General features: G+C 37.2%; 1 non-coding gene and 1 pseudogene across 1 annotated transcript; both read right to left on the bottom strand.

Annotated features, from left to right (window-relative positions):
• Positions 1-1,144: 1,144 nt before the first annotated feature.
• Positions 1,145-15,874, bottom strand: LOC113192686 (syncoilin-like; annotated as a pseudogene).
• A 1,199-nt stretch (positions 15,875-17,073) lies between these two features.
• Positions 17,074-17,180, bottom strand: LOC113192706 (U6 spliceosomal RNA). Its single transcript, XR_003302051.1, has one exon. It is a non-coding gene; the product is annotated as a U6 spliceosomal RNA (small nuclear RNA).
• Positions 17,181-27,887: the final 10,707 nt, after the last annotated feature.

Genomic DNA, 27,887 nt, shown 5'->3' on the forward strand with positions numbered 1-27,887 from the left:
GGAGGGTATATTGCTTGGTTCACTATCATTAGCAAAGGTTTAAGCTTAAGGAACCCATTTAAAATGTAAGGGAGAATCACAGCCTTTGGGACGGGAGTCCCCTCTGTTTCTCCTTTGCTAACAAAGCAATAAAACTTCTATTTATTTTTCTCAAAAAAACAACAAAACAAAACAAAACAAAACAAAAAAAAAACCAGGAAACTCTAGGAGGTTACAAATTGTTCCCATGGAAATGTAGTAGCAGAGATGGGATTTAAAACCCAAGGCAGGTTGCCTGGCCTGGTGGCACATGCCTGTAATCCCAGCAAATCCACAAGCTGAGGTAGGTGAATCACAATTTCAAGCCCAGTCTGGACAATTTAGCAAGACCCTGTCTCAAAATAAAATTTGAAAGGGGCTGGGGATTTAGTTCAGTGAGTGAATACCCATGGATTCAATCCCCAGTACCAATAGAAAATAAATGAATAAATAAATAAAACCTAGGCAGCAATAGGGGAGTACTGAGTAATAAAATCTTCCAAATTATGCTATGTGTATGTACAAATATACTACAATGAACTCCACATTAATGCAGCAATTAGAATAATAATAATAGAAGGGAAATCAATAGAGTAGAGCAAGTGGATCAGGAGGAGGAAGAGAGAAAGAAAAGGGAAGGTACTTGGGAATGAGAATGATTAAATTGTGTTATGTACATGTATGAATATGGCATAATGGATCCCACTTTTGTTAAGTATAGTGCACCAATGATTTTTTAAAAAAACGACCTGGGCAGGAGCCAATGCAATGGTGCATTCCTGTAATTCCAGGAAGACTGAAAAGTTTGACTCCAGCCTGCACAACTTATTGAGACCCTGTCTCAAAACAAAATTTTCAAAAGGACTGGGGGCGTAGCTCAGTGATAGAGTACTTGCCTAGCCATATGCAGAGGCCCTGGGTTCAATCCTCAGTGTGGAAGAATAAAAAATAAAAATAAAACCTAAGCAGGGCCTGGGAACATAGCCCAAGTGGTAGAGCATTTGCCTAGCATGCATGAAGCCCTGGGTTCCATCCCCAGAACTACTACAACAACAACACAGCACTGTGACATGAGAGGTTGTGCTTTTAACCACTCTGTAAAACTGAGCATTGGTTCCAGCCACATTTATGTACAGCCAGGATGGGCAGCACAGACATTTTCAGGAAGCAGGAGCTGGAAGTATCTGAAGGCAGACAGAGCAGCCATGCAGAAAGGAGGAAGGCAGTCAGCCTGGCCAGCTGCTACCATGACAACAGTCTCCAGGGCTGTGCCCTCCTCTGGGGAATCTGAGGAAGCCCAGGGCGGGTTTCTGGTTCATGAGTTTCTGGCCCAGGGATTCCCATTCCTGGTGGGGCTGCACTTCTGTGGCAGGAACAGAGACTCCCTCCCTCTGAGTCCCTATCATTTCACTTGGCAGGGCCTGTAAGAAGCTCTGCCCTCCCCAGCTCAGGGTGCCCCCTGCTGCTGCCTCCTCTGCATTCTTTCCTAATGGCACTAATGGCAGTCCTTGCTCTCAGACTTGCAGCTGTTGACTGCAGCAGGCCCTATCCAGCCTGTGGCTCTCCTGCTTTCCTCCCCCAGTTCTGCCCCAGGGGAAATCTCCAGGTGGGAAAATGCAATGACAAGAGCCTTCTCTTTTCTGCTTCTGGCCTCATCCTAACAGGGGCCTAGAGACACCAGTGCACTCACAAGCACCCCCTGAGCCCACACATGTACATGCTCAGAGAAGCAAGGAAGGGGCCCTGAGAAAAGGTGGGCTAGCAACTGAGTCTGCTAGAAACACACAGGGACAGAGAAGGCAGGTCCAGACCTGGGCTGAAGACAGACAGTAGCAGCTGGGTGCTGGGTGGGACTCCTGCTGTCTTTCATCCATTGTGGCTCTGGACACTTGGGAATCTTCTAATCTTCTTCTTGCCTCATTTTATGACTTTTTCACCCCCAAAAGATAGGTAGGACTGTACTAGAATCATGAGTGAGGTCCCTTCCAGCTCTAGGGTTCTATGGACTCCACCCTGTCCACAATGCTGAGGAGAGGCTTCTCTTAGTTAGAAACATTATTTGGCCTGTGTGGGGACCTCCTCCAGACTGTAGCTGCTGCTTCTGCCTGTCCTGGAATCCAGACAAGTTCAGAGCACAGAACTTACCCTATGCTGGCCTGCCTGGCTGGGCTCCAATTGACAGTTTACTCATCACCTCAGGTACTCTCACAAACACCCAGAACTACCCCAGCCTGAGACCTGAGAAGAAAACACTGGGACGGAGGCAGGACTGGCTACCTAATTTGTGGGGGCCAATTTAAAATGACAATGAAAGTCCCCTTGTTCGAAAAATATGGGGGAAACTCATTAAAGGTACTTTTTTCCTCTGGTCTGTTTTTTGATATGCATTTATATTTCCTTTTAAAAGAGCCTTCTTGGGCTGGGGATGTGGCTCAAGTGGTAGCGCGCTCGCCTGGCATGCGTGCAGCCGGGGTTCGATCCTCAGCACCACATACAAACAGAGATGTTGTGTCCGCCGAAAACTAAAAAAAAAATAAATATTAAAAAAATAATTCTCTCTCTCTCTCTCTTTAAAAATAAATAAATAAAAATTCATTAAATTCTTTAAAAATATAAAAAAATAAAAGAGCCTTCTTTTTTTTAGAATTATTGTAAATTTATAAATTTTATAATTTATAAATTTTAATTTATAGCCCATTTGGCCTATTATTAGCATCTTACAATATTATGGTGCATTTTTCTATAATTCATGGACCAATATTGATACATTAACACCAACTAAACTCCATACTTTATTTAAATTTTCTGTGCTTTACAAATGTACTTTTTCCTTCCCGAATCCAATCTAGAGTACCATAATTCTTTTTGTTTTAATTTTTTTAATATTTATTTTTTAGTTTTCAACAGACACAACATCTTTGTTTGTATGTGGTGCTGAGGATCGAACCTGGGCCGCACGCATGCCAGGCGAGCGCGCTACCGCTTGAGCCACATCCCCAACCCCACCATAATTCTTTTATTTGCTGTCTCCACAGGCTTCTTTTGGCTGTGACAGTTTCTCAGATTTTGTTTGGGGTGACCTTGAATATTTGAAGTACTACTCAGATATTTTGTAGACTGTCCTTGTATTGGAATTTTTCTGGTATTTATTTTATCATGGTTAGACTGGAGTTATGGATTTTAAGAAATAGATTAATGAGGTAAAACGCTGTTTCATCACAATATATCAAGGCTACCTGCCCTCATTGTAATTGATGACTATTGATTTCTTTTTTTTGGTACCAGTGATTGAACTCAGGGGCACTCAACCACTGAGCCACATCCCCAGTCCTATTTTGTATTTTATTTAGAGACAGGGTCTCACTGAGTTGCTTAGGGCCTTGCCATTGCTGAGGCTGGCTTTGAACTCACGATCCTCCTGTCTCAGCTTCCCAAGACATTGGGATTACAGATGTGTACCACTGTGCCCGGCATGACTATTGATCTCGACCTTAACATTATGTTTTTAACCTATCATATAATGACATTGTAAATAAAGTCAAAAAAGTTTAACTTATCAGCATGAATTATACAGCCCAATATTCTATTGTACAAAAGACAGTTTTGCATATATAGGGGCTGAGGGTGTAGCCCAGTAGTAGAGCACTTGCCTAGCATGTGTGAGACTATAGGTTCATTTGATCTCCAGAAACACATACACACACACTGTTATGGTTTGAATGTGAGGTGTCTCCAAAAAGCTCCCGTGTGAGACAATGCAAGAAGGATCAGAGGAGAAATGATTGGGTTGTAAGAGTCTTAACCCAATCAGTGAGTAAATTCCCTCTCCTGATAGGAGTTAACTTAGTGATAACTAAATTGGTAGGGTGTAGCTGCAGGAGGTGAAAATTGAGGGCATGGCTTTGGGGTATATATTTTGTATCTGGAGAGTGGAGTTTTTCTATCTCTCTGCTTCCTGATTATCATGTGCATTGCTTCTCTCCACCACAGTCTTCTGCCATGATGTTCAGCCTCACTTTGAGCCCCAAGGAATGGAGCAGGCCTTCTATGATCTAAGACCTCTGAAACCATGAGCCCTCAAATAAACTCTTCCTCCTCTACAATTGTGCTGGTCAGGCCTTTTAGTCATAGTGGCAAAAAAAAAAAAAAAAAAAAAGCTGACTAAAACTCACACATACACACTCATACACATAGATAAGAGCCTTTGACTTGCATGCAGAATCACCAGAATAACACATGTCATATTTTGTAGATTGCATATATATTTCTTTTCTTTCTTTTTTTTTTTTTTTGGTGGTACTGGTGATCAAATCCAGGATTTAGCACATGCTAGGCAAGTACTCTACTACTTAACTACACACCTAGTCCATTTTTAGATTTTATTTGGAGACAGGGTCTTACTGAGGTGCTCAGGCTGGCCTTGAACTTGCAAACCTCCTACCTCAGCCTGCAAGAGTAGCTGGAATTATAGTTGAGTATCACCACACTGGCTGTATTTACTTCTTATCAGAACAGTGGAATCACTGCCCAAACCAACTAGCAGTTTTTATTTCACTTCTTGATGTGTGCACATGAACACATTCTGCAAACACTCTCCACTTTCCTCTTGCTCATGAGGAAGGAAGGAATGAAAGGAAAAGACTTATGGATTTCTCCATATTTCCTTTATTTGTCATCATTTTCAATATAGGTGTTTAGTGAATAGAGAGGAAAAACATGTGAAGAAAAGACATCATTGGGTATCATGGTTGTTCCTGTTTCTTAGAATGTAATTTTGTTTGATTTAAGTTCTAAATGGGTACAAAAGGATGGTGTATCTTGGCTTTCAGCACCCAAACCCTGATCCTTTGTCATAGATGTAGCCTGCTTACCTTTTATTTGATTTGATTCTTGCTGAACTCTCATGCATCACAGGATCACTGGAATTCTATGCTCAAGGGGCATCAGAAATACCATAAGCAAATTGGGCAGCAGGAATAGCGGACACACAATATGTGCATGCCTTTATAAATTTTATAACCAGATTGTAGATTTACACATGTTCACACACACATATACACACACAAGCCTGCTGGGATCTTAATTGGAATTACTCTAATATATACAGATCAGTCTGGGGGAAATTGCCAATTTGGCAATATTGAGTATTCTGATACACGAACATGGTATACTTCTTCATTTATTTTGGCCTTCCATAATTACTTTCAATTATGTATTATATATTTCAGCATACACATTTTCACTTATTTCATAAAATTTAATCCTAATTATTTCATGCTTTGGGTGCCTTTGCTTAAGCATTTCAAGTTTTTCATCTTCAAATTTATTTATAGTATGTAAAAGATAGAGTTGGTTTTTGTATATTGCCCCTTTAGCCTGAGCTAATGCTAAATTCACTTAGTAGTTCTAATAAGTTTTTAATAGATCTGTAGGGAATTCTATGTACATGCTCAGGATTCTCTTGCAAATAGTATTACATCTTCCATTCCCATCTACATGACTTTTTATCTTTGTCTTATTACACTCACTAGAATTTCCAGTATGTTTTTCTTTTCTCTTTTTTTTGTGTGTGGGGTGGGGTGATATGGATTGAATATAGGGGCTCATGCATGCTAGGGAAGTGGTCTAACTCTGAACTACATCCCCACCCCTTTTTAAATTTTATTCTGGTACAGGGTCTCACTAAGTTGCCAAGGCTGGCCTCGAACTTACAATCCTCCTGCCTCAACCTCCTGAGTAGCTGGAATTATAGGTGTGTGCCACCACACTGAGCTTCATTTTTGAATAGCAGTAGTGAGAGTAGACATTCTTGCATGACCCTCAGTCATAAAAAGAAAATATTCTTTCACTATTAAATATGATATCAGCTTCAGTTTTTCATAGATGCCCTTTTTCAGATTAAGGAAATTCCTTTCTATTCATAATTTCCTGAGAGTTTTTTTTTTCAATGCTGTGTATAAAACCTTTTATAACCCAGCCTCCTGAAAGATTGATAATAAATGAGTATTGACTTTTATCAAGTTTTTTAATGTATCTGTTGTGATACTTACATTTTTCTCCTTTATTATGTTAATATGTTGAATTATATTGACTTTCAAATACTCAACCAATTTTGCATTCCTGGAGTAATTCTTTACTAGGTCATAATAAATTTATATACTTTTAATATATTGCTGGATTACATTTCCCAAAATTTTGTTAAGGATTTTTGCCTCTGAGAGACTGGGGATATAGCTCATTGGTAGAGCACATACATGAGGCTCTGAGTTCAATCCCTAGTACAACACACATGATGAATAATAAAAATAATAATTATTGAATCTGTATTCATGAAGTCTGTAGTTTTCTTGTTATGTTTTTGTATTAATATCAGAATAATTCAGCCTTACTATATATAGAGAAGATCTCTTCCTCCACTTTCTCAAAGAATTTGTTTAAAACTTGTATTATTTAAACCTTAAGTATTAGATAAAATTCACTGGTGAAGATATTTATTTAAGCCTGAAGTTTTCATAGAAGTTTTGTTTTTTTTTATAACTCGTTTTCTTTTATAGATATGGTGAGTGGTTGCTGGAGCTGGCATGGATCAGCCAATGAGATCTGATTGTTACCATCTCTTACTAAATCCACATTCAGTGATGACACATTTACAATTTGGAATTGGCTGTGGTTTATATGATGGAAATTAGATAGTTTATGAATGAGGGTTTTAATTTTCTAAATACCATTTTTAAAATTCTTTTTATGGACACAATATCTTTATTTTATTTATTTATTTTTATGTGGTGTTGAGGATTGAATCCAGTGCCTCACACGTGCTAGGCAGGCACTCTACCACTGAGCTACAGCCCCAGCCCTAAACACCACTGTTATGTTTAGGTTTTCCATTTATATTTTGAGTGAGATTGGTAATTTGTGTCTTTCAGGGAATTTGACCATTTTTATCTATGTAATCAAGTTTGTTGGCTTGAAGTTGTTCCTCATATTCCCACTCTATCCTTTATTTTTAATTAAATTTTTTTGTGTGTGTGTGGTGCTGGTGATTCAACCCAGGGCCTTATACATGCTAGGCAAGAGTTCTGCCACTGGGTTGAATTCATAGCCCTCCCATACTATCCTTTAAATGTTAAATGTTGGGGGATCTATAAAAATAATAGCCCTCTTTCTTTCTTCCTTCCTTCTTCCCTCCCTTCCTTCCTTCCTTTCTTCCTTTTTTTTTTTTTTTTTTTTTTTTTGGTGGAAGGGTGGTTCTGGGGATCAAACCCAGGATCATATGCATGCTGGGAAATATATTGATTAATGAATAAAATGTGGTGCATCCAGATAATAAAATATTATTTGGCCATAAAAACTAGATATTTATATATGCTACAACATGGGTGGACCTTGCTAAATTTAAGTGAAAGAAGCTAACCATAAAAGACCATATGTCACATGATTCCATTTATATGAAATGTAGAGAATAACCAATTCCATGGAGGAAGGAAGTAGATTGGTGGCTGGCTAGGGTTTCCATTTCTTATCATCACCAACACATTATATTGTTCATTGAAAAATATAAGAATCACAACAGATACATTAAAAAACTTGATAAAATTCAATATTCATTTATGATCAAATCTACCACTGAGCTTAGTCCTTAGCTCCATTCTTATTTTTTTTAAACAGCTTCTTTTTTTTTCTTTTTTTGCACTGGAGATTGAACTCAGGGGCACTTAACCACTGAACTATATCTCTAGACCTTTTTTTTTTTTTTAAGTTTTTGTTTTGAGACAGGGTCTCGCTAAACATCTGAGGCTGGATTTTAACTTGATATCCTCCTACTGCAGCCTCCTGAGTCACTAGAATTACAGATATGCACCATTACACCCAGCTTAAAAACAGCTTTATTACAATATTGTTCATATAATATTCAGTTCATTCATTGGAGTGCAATTCAGTGGCTTTAATATCTTCACAGATACATGTAATGATATCAAAGTCAATTTTAGAACTTTTTCATCACCCCCAATATATCATACCCTTTATTTATGATTCTCTTTCCCTAATCCTCCTCAATCCTAGCCAGCCACCAATCTACTTCCTGCCTCCATGGAATTGGTTATTCTCTACATTTCATATAAATGGAATCATGTGACATATGGTCTTTTATGATTAGCTTATTTTACTTAGCATAAGTTTAGCAAGGTCCACCCATGTTGTAGCATATATAAGTATCTAGTTTTTATGGCCAAATAATATTCTATTATCTGGATATACCACATTTTATCCATTAATCAATTATTGGACATTTTTTGGGTTGTTTTCACATTTTGGCTTTTATGAATGATGTTGCTATAAACAGTCATGTACACATATTTATGTAGATTTTTTTTTCTCTTGGATATTCAACTAAGGGTAGAATTGCTGGGTCATTTGGTAACTCTGTTGAATATTTTGAGGAACTACCATTTTACATTCCCACCAGTGATGTATAAGGATTTCCATTTCTTATCATTACCAACACATTATTATTTAGCTTGTTCATTGGAAATATAGAGAAATATAATTGATTTTATGTTGTTATGTACCCTAACACCTTCCTGACCACATTTATTAATTTTAATATTTTTTTCATGAATTCCTTAGAATTTTCTATATAAAATTATGTCACCTGAATAGACATTGCTATGGTATGAATGTTTGTGTCACCTCAAAACTTGTAGTTTTAACTTAATCTCCAATCTCATAGAATTAAAAGGTGGGACATTTGGGAACTGACTAGGTCATGAGGGCAGAGCACTATAAAAACTTGGCCTCTTGGGCTAGGGTTGTGGTTCAGTGGTAGTGCACTTGCCTAACATGCATGAGGCACTGGGTTCAATTCTTAGCACCACATAAAAATGAAAATAAATAAAATAATGTTTAATCAACAATTAAAAAAAAGAATTAGGCCTCTTGTAAAGTCTGAGGAAGCTGTTTGCCCTTTCTGCCGTAAGGACAAAAGATGCTGTTTATAAACCAGAGATTGAAACACCAAATCTGTCAGCATATTTATCTTGAATTTCCCATCCTCAAGAACTTGGCATGGTGGCACATGCCTGAAATCCCAAGTGCTTGGGAGACTGAAGCTGAAGGATCACAAGTAAAAGGCTAGCCTGGGCAACTTAGTAAGATCCTGTCTCAAAATAAAATTATAAAAAGGGCTATAGGGGGATGTATCTTAGTGATAAGAGGGCATGAGGCCCTGAGTTCAATCCCTGGTATGACCAAAAACAAACAAACACACACACACACACACACACACACACACACACACAGGAAAAGCAACAATAAAAAAAAAAAGAAAAGAAAATCTGTCAGAGCCAGACGTGGTTGTGCATGCCTGTAATCCCAGTGACTCAGAAGATGGAGGCAGGGGGATCGCAAGTTCAAAGCCAGCCTCAGCAATTTAGCAAGGCCCTAAGCAACTTACTGAGATCCTGTCTCAAAGTAAAAAATAAAAAGTGTTGGGGATGTGGCTCAGGGGTAGATCACCCCTGGGTTTCATCCCCAGAACCAAAACAAAACAAAACAAATAAGAAATAAATTTCTGTAGCTAACAAGCTACCCAGTTTACGATATTTTGGTGTAGCAGCCTGAAATATGACAGAGTTAGTTTTACTTTTTTCTTTCTGACCTGGGTGCCTTTTTTCTTGCCTAACTTTCCATGGCAGAACCTCTAGTGCAATGTTAAATAGAAGTGTAGGGGTTATTTTCTATGTTCATATATAAATACATGACAAGTGAAACTCCACAGCATGTGCGCTCACAAGATTGGATCCTAATTAGAATAAGTTATGCTCCATATATGTACAATATGTCAAAATACACTCTACTGTCATGTATATATAAAAAGAATTAAAAAAACTGATGAAAGTTAAAAAAAATAAAAAAGAAAAACTAGAGAGATTAGACATACTTGTCTTGTTCCTGATCTTGAAATCTTGAAAGTACACAGAAGAATATGTTCTTAGGTGTTTTTTTTTTGTTGTTGTTGTTTTTGGTGTTGTTGTTTTACTGTGAGATGTCATTTTCATTCAGGAATTAGGGGAGATTCAAGTCAAATAGAGTCCTACTCTAAAATCTTCACACCTGCCTTTCTAGGATGTACATTGTCCTGTACAGTCTCTTCTTGGTTTCTTCAGTTAAGTCAAAACTGCATGTTCCTCCTTTCCCCCATGTATTTTTGCTTCCTAGATTATTTCATATATTAATTTCCTTGCTGTGAAATACTATTTTTTTTGTTTTTAAATTTGGAATTACCAAGTTGTAAAGATATATATTTCTACCTGACAGGTATACTACTGGTGGACTTTCAAGTTGAGAAGAGTAAATTGATAATTTATATTTATTTTTAAAATTAAATTAATCCTTTATAAGTGTTTGTTTAAGGAGTTAGTCCTTGACCACTAGTTTGATACCATCTGCATTTTAGGTGACCTGCTTCACCAGCATGCTTGTCACTCTCTATGACTAACTGTTTAAATGCTTATAATGGAAGAAATTGCTTTTCTACATAACTTCATGTTGGTGGGGTTATTTAGTATATAATGTCCATCAAACTCCTGTCTCTGGCTTTTTGAAGAGTTTCTCGGATGACAGTTATTTTCTATCATCTTTGACTGTCAAGAGTAGAATTAAATATAATAGACTCAGATCTATAGAAAAGAGCTTTACTCCTTCACATGGAAAGTGCAAGACATAAAACAACATTGAACCAGAGATGTACATACAAGTCTGTGATAAAATGACATCTTTTTGAAGTCTATCCCTAGAGAACTCTACAGGCTTTCAAGTGTCCAAGTTGGTGTGGGGAAAAGAATTTAAGGCATAATTTAAAATATAAAAGGTGCCTGAGCCTCTTCTCAAAAAGAAGTTGAATCTCTATGTTTTTCATTGAGGCCTGCACTTAGAGGTTAGAAACATTAGGTTCTGAAAGCTTTTATTACCACATGCCATAACCAGATAACATGCCCAGTTATTTCCAGCCATTCAGTTTTTGTTTTGATTGAGTAGATCACTCTAAACCCAAAATACTTAAGATCTTTGGGAAAATCTGAATAATCTTAAACCATTATGTTCAAACCTGTACTGGTTCCTTTTCTCCAAAACTAATTGTTTTAGAGTATAGTGAAATTTATCTTGACACTCTTTTTTTATGGTAAATAGGGGTTGAACCAGGGACACTTTACCACTGAGCTACTCCCCAGTACTTTTTGTTTATTTATTTATTTATTGAGACATGGTCTCATTAAGTTGCCCAGGCTGGACTTGAACATGTAATCCTCCTTCCTCAGCCTCCCGAGTTGCTGGGATTACAGGCCTGTGCCTGGCCTCAACACATTTTTAAGCATGTACTACATTAATTTGCATAGCCTTTAAGAAAAAAAAGAACTCTATGAGGATTCATTTAAAATCTAACAGTTGGTGCAGTGATTCTAATCCCAGCTATTCAGGAGGCCAAGGCAGGAGGATCATGAATTTAAGGCCAGCCTCAGCAACTTAGTGAACACCTGTCTTAAAATAACAAGAGCTGGGGATGTAGCTCTGTGGTAGAGCTCTCAGGGTTCAATTCTCGGTATTGGAAATAATAACAACAATATTTATGGGACAAAAGAATTCATACTTTAAAGGTGTGTAAGGAAAATCAACTGCTATTTTGACCCCAGTTATGTCCCCCAAAATGCTTTTGATTTGAATCATAAGGCAAAATACATTCTTCATAATAATGCAAGATGAGTCCATACATTCATCATTTTCTAAATGTGCAAATGACGATTGCTGCTGGAAGATAAGAGGCATTTTTCCATTCTTCAGTACATTGACATTAGTACCAGCAGCCTAAGAAATAGAATCCAGATGAGAGTTGACTGTTCTGCTTCCAGCCAATCCTACAGTCTTTTAAAACAGGTCAGTCAGTATTTGCAATTTTCACAGGGTGAATTGCTTGCCAAGTTCTGGCATTCACTTGTCTTTTTGAGAAAAAGTATGCCTAAAGGGTACTTAATGATCTTTTGCCAAGAAGTGATTTTTTGTTGTTTCTGGATTACAGACTTGACGATATTTTTTTTCCTCCTTCATACCTTCCTTACTCTCTTTATTTCCCTTTTCTTTTCCCTTCCCTTTCCCTTCCTTTCTTTCCTTCCCCCACCCTCTCTCTGTCTTTCTTTTCTTCATCCTGGGGATCTAACCCAGGTACTCACGCACACTAGGCAAGCACTCAATCACTGATCTACTAACCCAGCCTTTTAATTTTTATTTGTGAGAGAGGGTCTTGCCAAGTTGCCAGGCTGTCAGACATACATTCTAAACAACGCTTATAAGTTGAGAGCTCTTCAGCAAGACTGATCCTTAGCTGCCCCATCTCTTTGTTTTGTTTCTGGGATTGAAGCCCACTTCTTAACTGCCTCTGTCATTCTTCCATTTACTCTAGCTGTTCCCTGTCCTGCCTATGCCCCCAGCCCCTCATCAGGAGTTACACCCAGGGGCACTTAACCACTGAGCTGCATCCTTAGCCCTATTTATTTATTTACTTATTTATTTATTTTAATTTTGAGACAAGATCTCAACTAAATTGCTTAGGGCAAATCTCAAACTTGTGAGCCTCCCACCTCAGCCTCCCAAGTAGCTAGGATTACAGGTAAGTGCCATGCACCCAGTTCTTCATCTCATTTTTGTCTCACAAGTGTGATCTAGTCCTGAAGGTTCCTGTTTTGCAGGTGGAGCTGCCTGGCCTCCGCTTGCAGGAATCTCAGAGCATTCATCTCCTGGATCTTGGCCTGGTTTTTCATGGAACTTTTTTTTCTTTCTTTTCCAGAAGCCACAGCAGCTGAGGCCCATATACTTCTTCCAGGGCCTGGAAGATTTTCAAACCAGTCTCTTTTGGAGAAATTACCTGTCCCTCTGACTTGCAGCTGCTTCTAGTTGTTGCAGCTTCTCCATCTGCTTCTGATAAGCATCCCGGAGCTGGTCCGGGTCCCCCAAGTACTGGACTGCACATGCAGTCAGTGCTTCCCGGAAGTTCACAAACTTCTGATGGCACTACTGCTGGTAGTATTATTAGGACACACATTCCTTGGTAACTTTTAATAGCCCCTGCTTGGGAAATGGATGGCATTAGAGCAGATTATGCTAAGTGAAGCTAGTCAATCCCTAAAAAACAAATGCCAAATGTCTTCTTTGATATAAGGAGAGCAACTAAGAACTGAGCAGGGAGGAAGAGCATGAGAAGAAGATTAACATTTAACAGGGATGAGAGGTGGGAGGGAAAGGGAGAGAGAAGGGAAATTGCATGGAAATGGAAGGAGACCCTCATTGTTATACAAAATTACATATAAGAGGATGTGAGGGGAAAGGGGAAAAAAAACAAGGGAGAGAAATGAATTACAGTAGATGGGGTAGAGAGAGAAGATGGGAGGGGAGGAGAGGGGGTATACTAGAGGATAGGAAAGGTAGCAGAATACAACAGTCACTAGTATGGCAATATGTAAAAACGTGGATGTGTAACCGATGTGATTCTGTAATCTGTATACGGGGTAAAAATGGGAGTTCATAACCCACTTGAATCAAATGTATGAAATATGATATGTCAAGAGCTTTGTAATGTTTTGAACAACCAATAAATAATCAATACTGCTGCAGTCCGGCTGCAGCAAAATAAGGGGGGGGAGGAACAACTTGTGTAGATTGATACAGCAGGAGTGGGAGCCGTTTATTGTAGGACAGGAGGGGTATATATACATTCCACACAGCTTATCTTAATTAGCATAAACTAGATACATCAGTCAACCAATAAGGAATCTCCACACTTAATGGCTCGCTGGCGTTACTTCACAAACCACTCCCTCTGGCAATATGCCAGGCGCCATCCTGACTTGTTTACAGACTCTAACACAATACTAAAAAAAAAAAAAAAAAAAAAAAAAAAAAAAAAAATTAATAGCCCCTGCTTGACCTGCAGGATCTTCTCTTAGCTGACAAAACTGTCCAGTTCTCTCTGGATAGGGCCCATTTGTAGGGGCCAAAATGTCCTGATGTACTTGCTGCACCTCCTGCAGAGCTGGTTCTTGGAACAGCATAAGCTTATGGATGGGCTGATTTCTCTCCTCTTCCAGCTGTATCATACTTGCACATACTGCTGGAAATGGCCCTCTGCCAGTTCCAGGTCCTCCATGCTCAGGTTCTCCTCTGTGCTGGGGCTCAGTACTGCTCTGTGGCTCTCCTTAGGATAAGATTTCTACTCCCTTGCAACAGTCTCCCCCTCAAAAACAATCTGCCCTGGGCTCAGGCTTTTTGCTGGCTCCACAGACTGCTCCACAAATGGTACCTCATCTGGTTTCATGGTCTTCTTCCATACCGCATCTCCCCTGGACTACAGGCCCTTTCATGTACAGTACCTCCTTTGGCTGCCTGGTCTCTTCAATGTACAGTGCCTCCTCTGGCTTCTCAGTCTTTTCCACATAATGTCTCTTCAAAGTCACCAGTGGAACAAGGCAGAGAATGTCTTCTAGATTCATGGTCCCCTCCAAAGATTGAGTAGTTTCAGGTTCAAGGTCTTGGCCTCATTAAGAGATTCAAAGTTCTCCTGGAGAATTGTCCTCTGATCTTGTTTCCTAGGCCTGGGCAACACTGTCCTCACTGTGCTAAGAATCTGGATGGCCATGGTTGCACAATCCCATGCTCAGCAGGTGTGTTATCAATAGCTGGCTTGTCCACTGCTATTCCAGTGCCTACCCTGCCACCCTACTAACTGCATTGAATACCAGGTCCTTCTGTACTATATGTGATTCATGATCCCTTTACTTATTTATTTACTCTGGTTTCAGGTTACCATTGGTAGTCATTTCTTTCATCAAATATTGTTCTTAATATTGTCCCAAATTTCTCCAAGTTTCTGTACATTTTTCTTTAGCTTTTTGTTCTTGGATGTTCAGATTGCATGATCTCTATCAGTCTAGCTTTCAAGTCACTAATTCTTTTGGCAGTTCAAATCTACTATTGAATTTCTCATTTTAGTCATTGTACTGTTCAATTCCATAATTTCTGTTTTTATGATTTTCTGCTTTTACTAATATTCTGTATTTGAACATCCTCCTCCTCTACTTCTTTATCAAGGTTTCCTTTTGTTCTGTGAACATATTATGAAGCTGAAGTTCCCTGAAGAAACCATATGTATATTAAGGTACTTACAGAAAATGTTTGACCCTGGCTGGGTAGAACATCATGTTTCTGGAGAGATGGAACATTGTAGACTGAGAGTCAAAGTTATCTTGGGCTATCCTAAGCCATTTAGAAAAATAGCCATTTACTTTTAACCTTTGTATCTGACCTAATATTCCCATGAGTATAAGTAATCCTCTCAGATTAAGTTTAGCAGACCTCAAACTTCCATCAACCTCAAAGCTAAGAATGCTATAATATCTGAAACCTTTAGCAAAGATTTCCCTGCTTTGCTGTAGCCCTGACATAGGACAGAAGAAAAATAGGTAGAAAGAAGACATGAACTCTCTTCACTCCTCAGGCCTGTTTTCTTCCAAGCCTGAATTCTTAACAGTTCTAATAAGTTTTAGAGCACTGTAAATCCAGATAATTGGTGCCTATATGCCTTGTTAGCTTACAGAATGTATTTTAGACTGATTAAAAGGAAGAGAGAGAGAGAGAGAGAGAGAGAGAGAGAGAGAGAGAGATATCTCATGATATGTTACAGTCTAAGTGCTATTAACTAAATATTGTCAACCTAAAGATTCTGAGAAAAACCAGGTCACTGTGACCCACTCTGCTCCATGATCAAAAGAATGGAACTCATTATGCTGATGTCACCCCACATACCTCTCATGCTCACCATTTACAAAGTATCCTTTAAAAGAACTCTGAGACCCCAAAAGCATGTCTCACTCTCTAGCACCCTCACCCTCTCCCTTTGAGTACATGTCCTGCTCTATTGATTGCTTTCCTGAATAAATATTTATTTGTGCTTCTTTTGACTCATCCTGAAATTCCTTTCTGCCACATCAGTCAAGAACCTGCAAGCACTGAGTTAAGGTTCCTTTTTCCCTTTGGGAAATTCTTCAGACCCCATCCAGTGACACCCCCACCAAGTATTTGATTAATGCATTGACTTATGACTTTCTTTGTTCTTTGGCTATAAAAATTCATGTAACCTCTTTTCATTTAGGAACACATCATTCAGGGAACTTGAATCTACATTCCCAGGCAATGGCCACTCATATTTAGCTCAGAACAAACTGCTTGTTTCAATTAAAACAGAATTGCTATTTTATGTCTTGACATGTATAATATGTACTTTAAAGTTTTTGTTAAATCCATCATCTGGTCACTTTGTCAGGCAATATCTATTGTTTGCTTTTCCTGGTATATGGGTCATAGTTCCCTATTTCTTTGCAAATATCACTGATTTTTTTTTTGGTTGGAAACTGAACATTTTAAATAATATGGAAGTTTTGGGTACTGGTTCTGCCTTACCCATCTGGGTCTTGTTATTGTTACTTCCATGTTTATATGTTTAGTGACTAACTGGATTATTTTAGTAAAATCTATGTCCGCACATAGTGTGAAGTTCTTTGTTACTCTTCAGGATGCACAGCTTTGGCTATGCCCACAGTCACCCTAGGATTAGGGTAGTTTTTGCAGGGCTTTCTTTGATAGTCTCTTTTCCCTGACCACACCCAACTGTTAAACTCCACTAATTGCCTGCTAATTGTTCTGTTGTTTTCAACTATGCCTTGAGGCATACATTGTTCTACCGAATGAGTTTTTTTTTTTTTCCTGATCCCAGGAGGAGTCTTCCCAGCTTTCCCTTTCTGGATTATCACTGGCAGTTAGCAGGTCTATAGTTTAGTCTATATCTCTAATGATATAGGTCCTCTCAACTGTCTTTCACAATGTGTGATATTTTCAGGCACTTCTTTTTTTTTCTTGGTGTCTGAACAACATTTATTAAAATAGACAAATGAATTGCTAAGTCAGTAGTCAAAATGAGAGAACTTGGAAACTTTCTCAGGAGAGGACCTGATTAAAAATATGGGACGCTTCATGAATTTGCATGTCATCCTTGCACAGGGGCCATGCTAATCTTCTCTGTATTGTTCCAATTTTAGTATATGTGCTGCCAAAGTGAGCATTGGGCACTACTTCTGACACTAAATGTGTAGTTGTTTTTCAACACCAACCAATTGTCTAATTCTCTGATAACAATTTTATGTCCTATAATTCTTTCTAATTATGAAACTAAAATCAGCAAAGGTCTGTACACACTGGACATAAATTCCTTAAATAACAAAGTTTTAAGTGGTCTTTCAGAAAAATCCTCCAGACTCCACTCACAGATGGTTTGGAATTGACTTTTCAAGAAGGGACATGTGCAGAAGAAGCCAGTGACCTTTTAACATCACAAGCTCAAAATCCCCTGTGCAGAACTCCCTGAAATGAAACATACAATCTGTGAAGAGTCATGACCACCATCTATGCTTGTGTAAAAGAACCCTAAACCTGCTGTCTTCTTACATCCAGTCAACAAGTGGCTTCTCCCCTCTCCCTTTTTATAAATTCTCCCACTAACAACTGATCAAGGAGATAGATTCAAGCTCATTTTTAGCTCCTGGCCCTCCTACCCATTGATCGTGTGTGTGTGTGTGTGTGTGTGTGTGTGTGTGTATGTGTGTGTGTGTGTACAATATATACATAATAGTTTCTTTATCCATTCATCTATTGAAGGGCATCTAGGTTGGTTCCACAGTTTGGCTATTGTGAATTGTGCTGCTATAAGCATTGATGTGGCTGTGTCCCTGTAGTATGCTGTTTTTAAGTCCTTTGGGTATAGACCGAGGAGTGGGATATCTGGGTCAAATGGTGGTTCCATTTCAAGTTTTCTAAGGAATCTCCATACTGCTTTTCTAAGTGATTGCATCAATTTGCAATCTTACCAGCAATGTATGAGCAAAACTTTTCCCCCACATCCTCACCAACATTTATTGTTGTCTGTATTCTTTTTTAAAACTATTTTGCTTTATTTGTAGCTGGGCACAATACCTTTATTTTATTTTTATGTGGTGCTGAGGATCGAACCCAGCGCCCCGCACATGCTAGGTGAGTGCTCTACCACTGAGCCACAACCCCAGCCCTATTGTGTGTGTTCTTGATAACTGCCATTCTGACAGGCATGAGATGAAATCTTAGAGTAGTCTTGATTTGCATTTGTCTAATTACTAGAGATGTTCATTTTTTTCATTTATTTGTTGATTGATTGTATATCTTCTGAGAAGTGTCTGTTCAGCTCCTTTGCCCATTTATTGATTGGGTTGTTTGTTTGTTTGGTGTTAATATTTTTGAGTTCTTTATATATTCTGGAGGTTAGTGCTCTATCTGACATGCATTTGGAAAAAATTTGTTCCCAAAATGTAGATAGACCCTTTTATTTTTTGAAAAAAAAAAGAGTGATGCCATAGTATTAGCTTCAATATGCATAGGGCAGCAAGCCTATGTCAACATTAATGCCTCAGAATTAGTAAAGACCTGTTATGGTTTAAGTATTAGGTGTCCCCCAAAAGCTCATGTGTGAGATTTTGGGGTGAAACATTTGGGTTATGAGGGCCTTAACCTAATCAGTGTGATAGGTATTAACTGAGTGGTAATTATAGTCAGATAGGCTGTAGCCAGAAGTCAGTCCCTCAGGGCCTGACTTTGGGGTTGATATTTTGTCCTTGCTGAGCAGAATGTTCTCTGCTTCCTGGCATCCTTTCCCCTGCCTCACACTTCTTCCATGATGTTCTTCCTCACCTCAAGCCCTGAGGAGACCTCTGAAACCATGAGTCCCCAGACAAACTTTTCCTCCTCTAATTGTTCTTGTCAGGTCTTTTTGGTCACAGATGTGTAAAAGCTAACTAAAACAAGACTATACAGGTTAAGGGTTAAGTTTCATAAGACTTGCCCCACTTCATATACCAGAAGCAAATGGGGTGCCCAGGCTACCCACACTTCTGCCTGGCCAATTACAAATTTGAGGGTTCCTCTCACCCCCTCTTTAAGCTTAGTAATTTGCTAGAATGACTCAGAATTCAGGAAAGTACTTTACTTACTATAACCAGCTTATCATAAAAGATATGTTAGCAAGGTAGTTAGCTACAAATGAGCAGGAATGGAAGGAGGGGGGAATGAGAAAAGAGAGCAGTTGTAAACATCCCATGATCAGAAATGGATCTAAAGGTACCAGTCTTCTGCCACATTCCAGAAAGAGGCCCAACACTATCTCCTATAGATTTATAGGCACACATCCTGTTTCCAAGGTGACACATGCACCCACAAGCTGCTCCAAGGATCAGTTCCACAATTATATTTCCTTCTGCTTGTGGCACTAGGCCAAAAAGAGCAAAACAAACTAAGTACTCAGGTACATGCTCACAATTTTAACACAACATAGACACATGAATTTTCCTAAACAGACAACAACTATGCAAAACACCAGGCCCAAAGAGACATGGCCAAGGTTTCATGCCAATACACATTCCCACCCCATATCCTAACAAAAGGGAAAAGCTTCATCATTTCCATGCATTTTGGTCCCCAGTGGATCTGCCTGCCCCTCCCACTGGGTTCTATCTCACTTTCTCTTGCCTTGTAATAAGCCTTCCCTAAACACTATCTACCTCTGCCTCATTGTATAATTCTGTATCTGTGCTGGCATAATTGCCTAATCTTAGACAATTACACTCAAGAAAAGAGAAATAAATCACATGCTCCACAGATGACTCTCAACCTCCAGTAACAGATACAACTCAGGAACAGCTAAATGAGACACTCACAGGGTAAGGTATGGGATATATTTGGCACAGCACTTCCATGCCATTTATGAGTACCCTGTCTGTCCATCATTTAAATGTGTTTACTAACACAGAAACTCCTGAGTGAATTCATTTTGTGGTTTTAATGGAGGAATGATTGACTACATCATTGGCCACTAGTGATTAAACTACATATCCAACTCTTGTTCCTTCTTTAGTGGGGAGCAGGGTTAAAGTTCCAACTCCCTAATCATCTGTTTAGTCTTTCTGGTGACCAGTCCCTGTTCTGAAGTTATCTAGGGGCTCCACATTGAGTCACCTCATTAGTGGAAATTCAGGTATTGTCAAATTTGTCTCATATGAATAACAAAAGGCAACATATTTCAGGAAATTCCAAGGGTTTTAGGTGTTCCGTGCCAGGAACTGGGGACACAGAACAAATATATATTTTCATTATACCACATATAAAAATCTTTACTATTTTTGAGAGCTCTCTTATGTTTGATCTCCATATTGTGTTGTAAGTGAAGTGATTTTCATTGGAAAGAGGTTTCCAGCTCTCTGTTTTACACCTGCTCCCCACCCATCAAAATCTCTGACCCATGAATCTGGAGTTTGTCATATATATCCTAGGTTATCACATTCTACCATCAAATAATATATGACTTCATGGGTAAAGGAAGAACCTTATAATTGTGCATTCTCCCTTCCATCTTTTTTCTATCATTGTATATTTTACTTCTATGTATGTTATGAATCTGTTGTTATTATTTTTAATGTATGCAATTAATTATATATGCTTAACCTTGGGTTAAGCATATATAATTATATATATGACCTTGGGTTAAGCATTTTTTCTTCATTTTGAAGACAAATGCATATATGAAAAAAGACAAGATACATTTGACCTCATCAAGAGGAAACACACACACACACACACACACACACACACACACACACACACACACCCCTATGTTTTCTTCTGAGTTTTAAAGATTTAGCTATCACTTTTTTGATTTAAGGGATTTTTTTTCTGTTTTAGTGGTACTGGGGATTGAACCCAGGAGCTCTCTACCATTAAGTTACCTTCCCAGTCCTTTTTATTTTTATCTTTGAAGCAGAATCTTGCTAAATTGCCCAGGCTAGTCTTAAACTTGAGATCCTTCTTATCTTCCCAAGTAGTTGGGATTATAGTTATGTACCACTACACCTAGCAAGATTATTATTTAAAAATAGAAACACTTTTAATTTTTTTCCTTTCCTATCTGGATGCTTTATTTACTTAATTATATTTTTTTAGCCTAATTGCCCTGGCTAGAATAATCCAATACAGAGTTGAATAGAAACAGTAAGAGACTTCTTTGTCATGTTCTGTTCTTAGGGAGGAGTTTTTCTTTATTACACTGTGAAGTATGATGTAACTTGCTTATTTTTCATAGATGTCCTTCATCAAGTTGTGGAGGCTCTTTTGTTTATTAGTCCACTTTCCATCACTGTGACCAAAATACCTGACAAGAGCAACATAGAGGTGGAAAAGTTTATTTTGGCTCATGGTTTCAGAGGTCTCAGTCCATGTTCCAATGACTCCATTGCTCTGGACTTGAGGTGAGACAGAACACCAGGGTGAAAGGGCATGGTGCAGGAAACCTGTCAGTTCATGGCATCCAGGAAGCAGAGAGAGAGAGAGAGAGAGAGAGAACACAAGGAGCCAGGGACAAAATATAATACCCAAAGGCACACTTCCAATGACCTACTTCTTTCAGCCATTTCCACTTGCCTACAGTTACCACCCAGTAATCCACTCAAATTATTAATCCATACAATGTATTAATCCACCAATTAGATTATAGCTTTTATAATCCATTCATTTCACTTCTGAAAATTCCTGCATTGCCAAATGAGCTTTTCAGGAGATATCTCATATCCAAACCATGACACCTTATATTCCTGTTGGGTTGTAAGGGGTTTTTTTGTGTGTGTGTGTGTTTTTTTTTATCATGCAAGGGTGCTAGATTTAGTCAGAATATTTTCCTGCATCTATTGAAATAGTTTTGGCCTTTATTCTACTAATATGGTTTTATATTGACTGATTTTTATGTGCTATACCAAGCTTGCTTTCCTGAGATAAATTCCATTTGGTCACTGAATATTCTTTTTACATGCTGGTAAATCATTTTGCTAGTAATTTCTTGAGGAGTTTTTGTATCTATATTCATAAATGATATCAAGCTATAGTTTTTTGTTATGTCTAGTCCTGTTTTGATATAAGAGTGCTCCTAGTCTCATATTCATTGGGGAGTATTCCTTCCTCTGGGCCTGGGATTTTCTTTGTAGGATTTAAAAAATTACTAATTCAATCTCTTTACTTGTTACTGGTCTATCCAAAAGTTCTATTTCTTCTTGTGTCACTTTTGGTAGTTTGTCTTCCTAGGAATTTGTCCAATTCATCTAGGCTATCTGATTCATTGTTATATAATTGTTAGTAGTATGCTTCCATAATCCTTTCTTTCTCTGTAAGTGTGGTAGTAATGTCTCCTCTTTCAGTCCTGATTTTTCTAACTTGAATCTTCTCATGTTTTCCTATTTTTTTATTCATCAATACAGTTAATGACTCATTGTTTTGTTCACCTTTTCAAAGAACAAAATTTTGGCTTCATTTTTTTTCTACTGTTTTTGTATTCTTTATTTCATTAATTTCCACTCTCATCTATTTTATTTCCTTTCTTCTACTTGCTTTGTTTTTAGTTCTCTATTCTTTTCATAGTTTTTTTTAAAGGTGGAATATTAGGTTATTAAACAAATTCTTTCTTCTTTTTATTTTATTTTATTTATTTATTTTTTATTGGTTGTTCAAAACCTTACAAAGCTCTTGACATATCATATTTCAAACATTAGTTTCAAGTGAGTTATGAACTCCCATTTTTACCCCAAATACAGATTGCAGAATCACATCGGTTACACATTCACATTTTTACATAATGCCATACTAGTGACTGTTGTATTCTGCTACCTTTCCTATCCTCTACTATCACCCTCCCCCCCATCTTCTCTTTCTTTCTTCTTTTTAAAATATAGGTGTCTTCAGCTATGAATTTTCCTCTAAATTCTGTTTTAGTTACATCCAGTAAACTTTGGTATGTTTTCATTTTCTTTGAACTCAAATTATTATGTAATAGTATGTAATTTCTCCTCTGTTTATTCTTTGACCGATTAGTTATTTAGAAGTGTTTTTATTGTCCACATATTCTCAAATTTCCCAATTTTCCTTATGTTATTGATTTCTAATTTCATGCCATTTTAGTCTTAGAACATATTTTATATTAATTTGATCCTTCTAAATATTTTGAGACTTGTTTCATGATTTAACATAATTACTGGGAAAAACAGAACACCCTAAACCCAAAGGAAGTCTCAAAGATTAGAGCAGAAATAAACGAGAATAGAAAAACAACACAGAAAATGAAACTAAATTTCCTTTTCAAAAACCAACAAAATTGATCAACTGCTAGCTTACATTCATCAAGAAAAAGCAGAAGCCTGGGGATATAGCTTAGTGGTAGAGCATTTACCTTGTGGGTGTGAGGCCCTGGGTTTGACCTCCAGCACCTTAAAAAATGAAAAAGAATAAAGAAAGTAAGAGAAAGAAAGAAAGAGATAAAGAACAAGAAGACCCACATTATCAAAATCAAGAATGAAATTGGGGCATAACTACTGACTTTACAGAGAAGAAGAGTACTATAATAGAATACTGTGAACAACCATATGGCAATAAATTAGATAACCTAGATGAAATAGGCATTTTCTAAAAAAGATTCAGTGTATTGAAACCAACTCAGGAACAATTAGAAAATTTGAATAGATCTCTGTTTTGGTTGGCATCTGGAATGCCCATAAAAGCTCATGTGTTGGAGGCATGGTCCCCAATACAGCATTTTTCAGAGGTGGGGCTTTTAGGCAATGATTAGGGCTCTGACTTCATCAGAGGATTAATCCTTTTGCTGAATTAATCTATTAATAGCTGAATGGACTACTGGGAGTTAGGACCTAGTTGGAGGAAGTAGGTCACTGAGGACTTGCACTGTAAGGGTTTATCTAGTCCCCAAGCCCTTCACCTCTCTCTCCTTCTTATCTGCTGTGAACTGAACAGCTTTCCCCTTCCACTGTCATGTTTTTTTCTGCCTTACAGCCAAATGACCATGAACAAACAGAGACTGCTGAAACTGTAAGCCAAAATAAAACTTCTATTCCTATACATTGTTCTTATCAGATATTTTGATCAAAGTAATGAAAAACTGATTAACACAACCTATAACAATTGAAGAGATTGAAATAGTAATAAAAATTCCCACAAAGAAATTTCCATGCCCAGATAACTTCATTTATTCTAGAAAACTCTAAAAAATAACTACCCTTCAAAATCTCTTACAAAAATAGTTGGAGAAAATACTTGCTAATTCATTTTATGACATGTACATTATCTTAATACTTAACCAGATAAAACCATCTTAAGAAAAATAAACTGTAGATCAATAACCCTTATGGATATAGAAACAAAAATCCTCAACAAAATACTAACAAAATACTAAATATGGTGATTAATCCAGCATAATATATAAAGAACCAAATGAAATTAATCCTAAGAATGATGAAATGAAATTCATCCTAGGAATATAAATCTAATTCAACATCTGAAAATCAATTAATATAAAATGTCATTTTAATAAAACAAAGGGAAAATCACATGATCATACCAGACCCAGAAATCACACTTGACAAAATGAAACTTCCTTGATCTGATAAGAACATATACAAGTGTAAGCTATAGATTACAATACACCTCATGGTTAAAGACTCATTACTGTATTTTACCTAAGATCAGGAACAATACAAGAATATTTAATCTTAATACTTTTAGTCAGTATTATACTGGAGATTTTATCTTGTGCAATTAGGCAAGAGAAACAAGTAAAAGTAATCTAGATTGAAATGAAGAAGTAAATTTATCTCCATTCATAGATAAAACTATCTTTATTTTTTTAAAAATGGTGCTAGGGGAAAAAACCTGGGGCCTCACACACACTACACGAGAACTCTACCACGGGGCTACATCTCCAGCCCAATAAAATAATCTTGTAAATAGTATTCCTAAGGTATCCACACCTCCAAATAAATGTGTTCAGTAAGGTTGCAGAGTATAATATCAATATATAAAATGAATTGTATTTCTTTTTTTTTTTTTTTCAGTACTAGGGATTGAACCCGGGAGTGTTCTACTACTGAACTACATCCCAACATTTTTTACTTTTTTTAAAAAATTTTGAGATAGGGACTCACTCAGTTGCCAAGGCTGGCCTTGAACTTGCAATCCTCCTGTCTCACTTTCCCAAGTAGCTGGGATTATAGGCATGCAAAACTGTACTTGGCTATATGAATATCATATTCCTATACACTAGCAATAAATCAACTGAAAATGAAATAAAGAAGTTATTTCATTTACATAGCATTAAAAAGAATAAAATGGACTTAGGTGTAGCTCAATGGTAGAGTGCTTGCCTAGCATGTGCAAGGCCTCAAGTTTAATTCCCAGTACTATAAAACAAAATAAAACAAAAAGAAAAAAATGTTTAGGAATAAAGTTAACTGAATAAGTTCATGAATTATACACTGAAAACTAAAAAAATTGAAATTAAATTCCTAAATATATGTAAAGACACGCTATATTTGTGTATTAGAAGACAATATTGTTAAAGTAGCAGTAATCCTCAAATTGACCTACAGATTCACAGCAAGCCCTTTCAAAATTTCAGCAGACTTCTTTGCAGAAATTGACAAGGTTATCCCAAAATTCATGTGGATGTGCAAGGTGCCCAAAACAGGCAAAACGATCCTGAAAAAGGAGAAGAAATTCGGAGGCCTCACATTTCTCTTTTTCTAAACTTCCTGCAAAGCAATAGTAATCAAGGCAGTATGCTATTGGCAGAAGACAGACATATATATAAGTAAAACAATTGAATGTATAGAACTAAACCCTCACATTTATGGTCAGTGGACTTTTGAGAAATGTTCCAAAAATCATTCAATACCCAAATAACTGTTTTTTAAGAAAAGGTACAACCGGATATCTTCATGCAAAAGAATGAGCATAAACCCTTATCCTACAAAATGCATTCTGTTGTCATGTATAACTAATTAGAACATTTTTTTAAAGTAAAAAAAATTATTGAAAAATAAATAAATAAAAATCCTGCTCCCTAAAAAAAGAAAAAGAAAAACCAAAAAAAAAAAAAAAACCCCTATCTTACATCATATGAAAACTCAAAATGAATCAAATATCTAAGTGTAAGGAGTGAAACTCTAAAGATCAGAAGAAGGGGCTGGGGTTGTGGCTCAGAGGTAGAGCACTAGCCTAGTATGTGTGAGGAACTGGGTTCGATCCTCAGCACCACATAAAAATAAAATAAAGATATGTGTTCACCTATAACTAAAAAATAAATATTTTTTAAAAGTCAGAAGAAAACATAGGAGTTGGGGCTGAGGTTGTGCTTCATCAGGAGAGCATTCACCTAGCACGTGCAAGACCCTGGGTTCAATCCTCAGCACCAAATAAATAAATAAGTAAATGGTATTGTGTCCAACTACAACTAAAAAATAAATGTCAAAAAATCATAGGAGTAAATATTCACAACCATGGGTTAGACAATGTTTCCTTAAATAAGCCATCAAAAGCATAGAAGGGGCTGGGATTGTACCTCAATGGCAGAGCCCTTGCCTAGCACGTGTGAGGTACTGGGTTCAATCCTCAGCATAACATAAATATAAATAAATAAAAAAGGTATTGTGTCCATCTACAACTAAAAATATTTGTTTTAAAAAGAAGAAAGATGAAACAGATAAATTGGACTTAGTTAAAAAAAAATTTGTACTTCAAAGCACATCATACAAAGATTTAAAAGACAATCCACATAATGGGAGAAAACATTTGCAAATCATTTACATGATAAGGGAATTGACCCTAGAATATATAAAGTTCTTTTACAAGTGAACAACAAAAGAAAAAATAAACCCAACTTAAACAAGGGCAAATGGTTTATTTAGACAATTCCCTGAAGAAGAAGATATACAAATGGTCCCCATGCCAATAAAGATATTTAAATTGTTAGCAATTATGGGAATGCAAATCAGATGACAGGAAGATCCACACCCATTAGAATGAATAAAATAAAGGCAGAAAATAGCGAATTGGGGGAGAATATGGGGAAATTGTAACCCTCATGTGCTGTAGGTGTAAGTGCAAAATGATAAATTTCCCTTGGAAAATAGTTGGGCAGTTTTTCAAAATATTAAGCATATAATTACCATATGACCCAGCAATTTTACTCCTAAGAATATCCTCCAAAGAATTGAAAACAGTGTTCAAACACAAAATTTTACATAAATATCCATAGCAACGTTATCTATAGTAGCCAAAGGTGAAAAGAACTTAAATGTTGTGACCAATTAAATGAATTTTAAAAATGTGGTTTACCATTTAATTGAATATTATTAGATAGTAAGATAGTAATGGAGTACTAATGCATCCTACAACATGGATGAACTTTCAAAATACAAGCTATGTGAAATAAACTAGTCACAAAGCCCACATATTGAGCTAGAGGAAGTGGCACACTCCTGTAATCCCAGTCACTTGAGAAGCTGAGGCAGGAGGATCACAAATTCAAGGATAGACTCAGCAATTTAGCAAGACCCTGTTTCAACATAAAAAGCAAAAAGGGCTAGAGATGTGTCTCAGTGGTAGAATGCCCCAGCTTCAAGCTCCAGTACCCTCACCAAACCCATATAGTATATGATAACATTTATATTAAATGTCAACAATATTCAACCATGGAGACAAATTAGTGGTTGCCAGAAAGTTGGGTTGAGGGATGGAGAAAAAAGGGGAATGTATAATGTTTGCTAATGTATAAAGGGTTTCTTTTTTTGGATGATGAGGATGTTATAAAATTAGATAGTGGCTATGGATACACAACTCTGGATATACTAAATGCCATTAAA

This window comes from Urocitellus parryii, chromosome X (genome assembly GCF_045843805.1).
Source record: "Urocitellus parryii isolate mUroPar1 chromosome X, mUroPar1.hap1, whole genome shotgun sequence".
Classification (NCBI taxonomy): domain Eukaryota; kingdom Metazoa; phylum Chordata; class Mammalia; order Rodentia; family Sciuridae; genus Urocitellus; species Urocitellus parryii.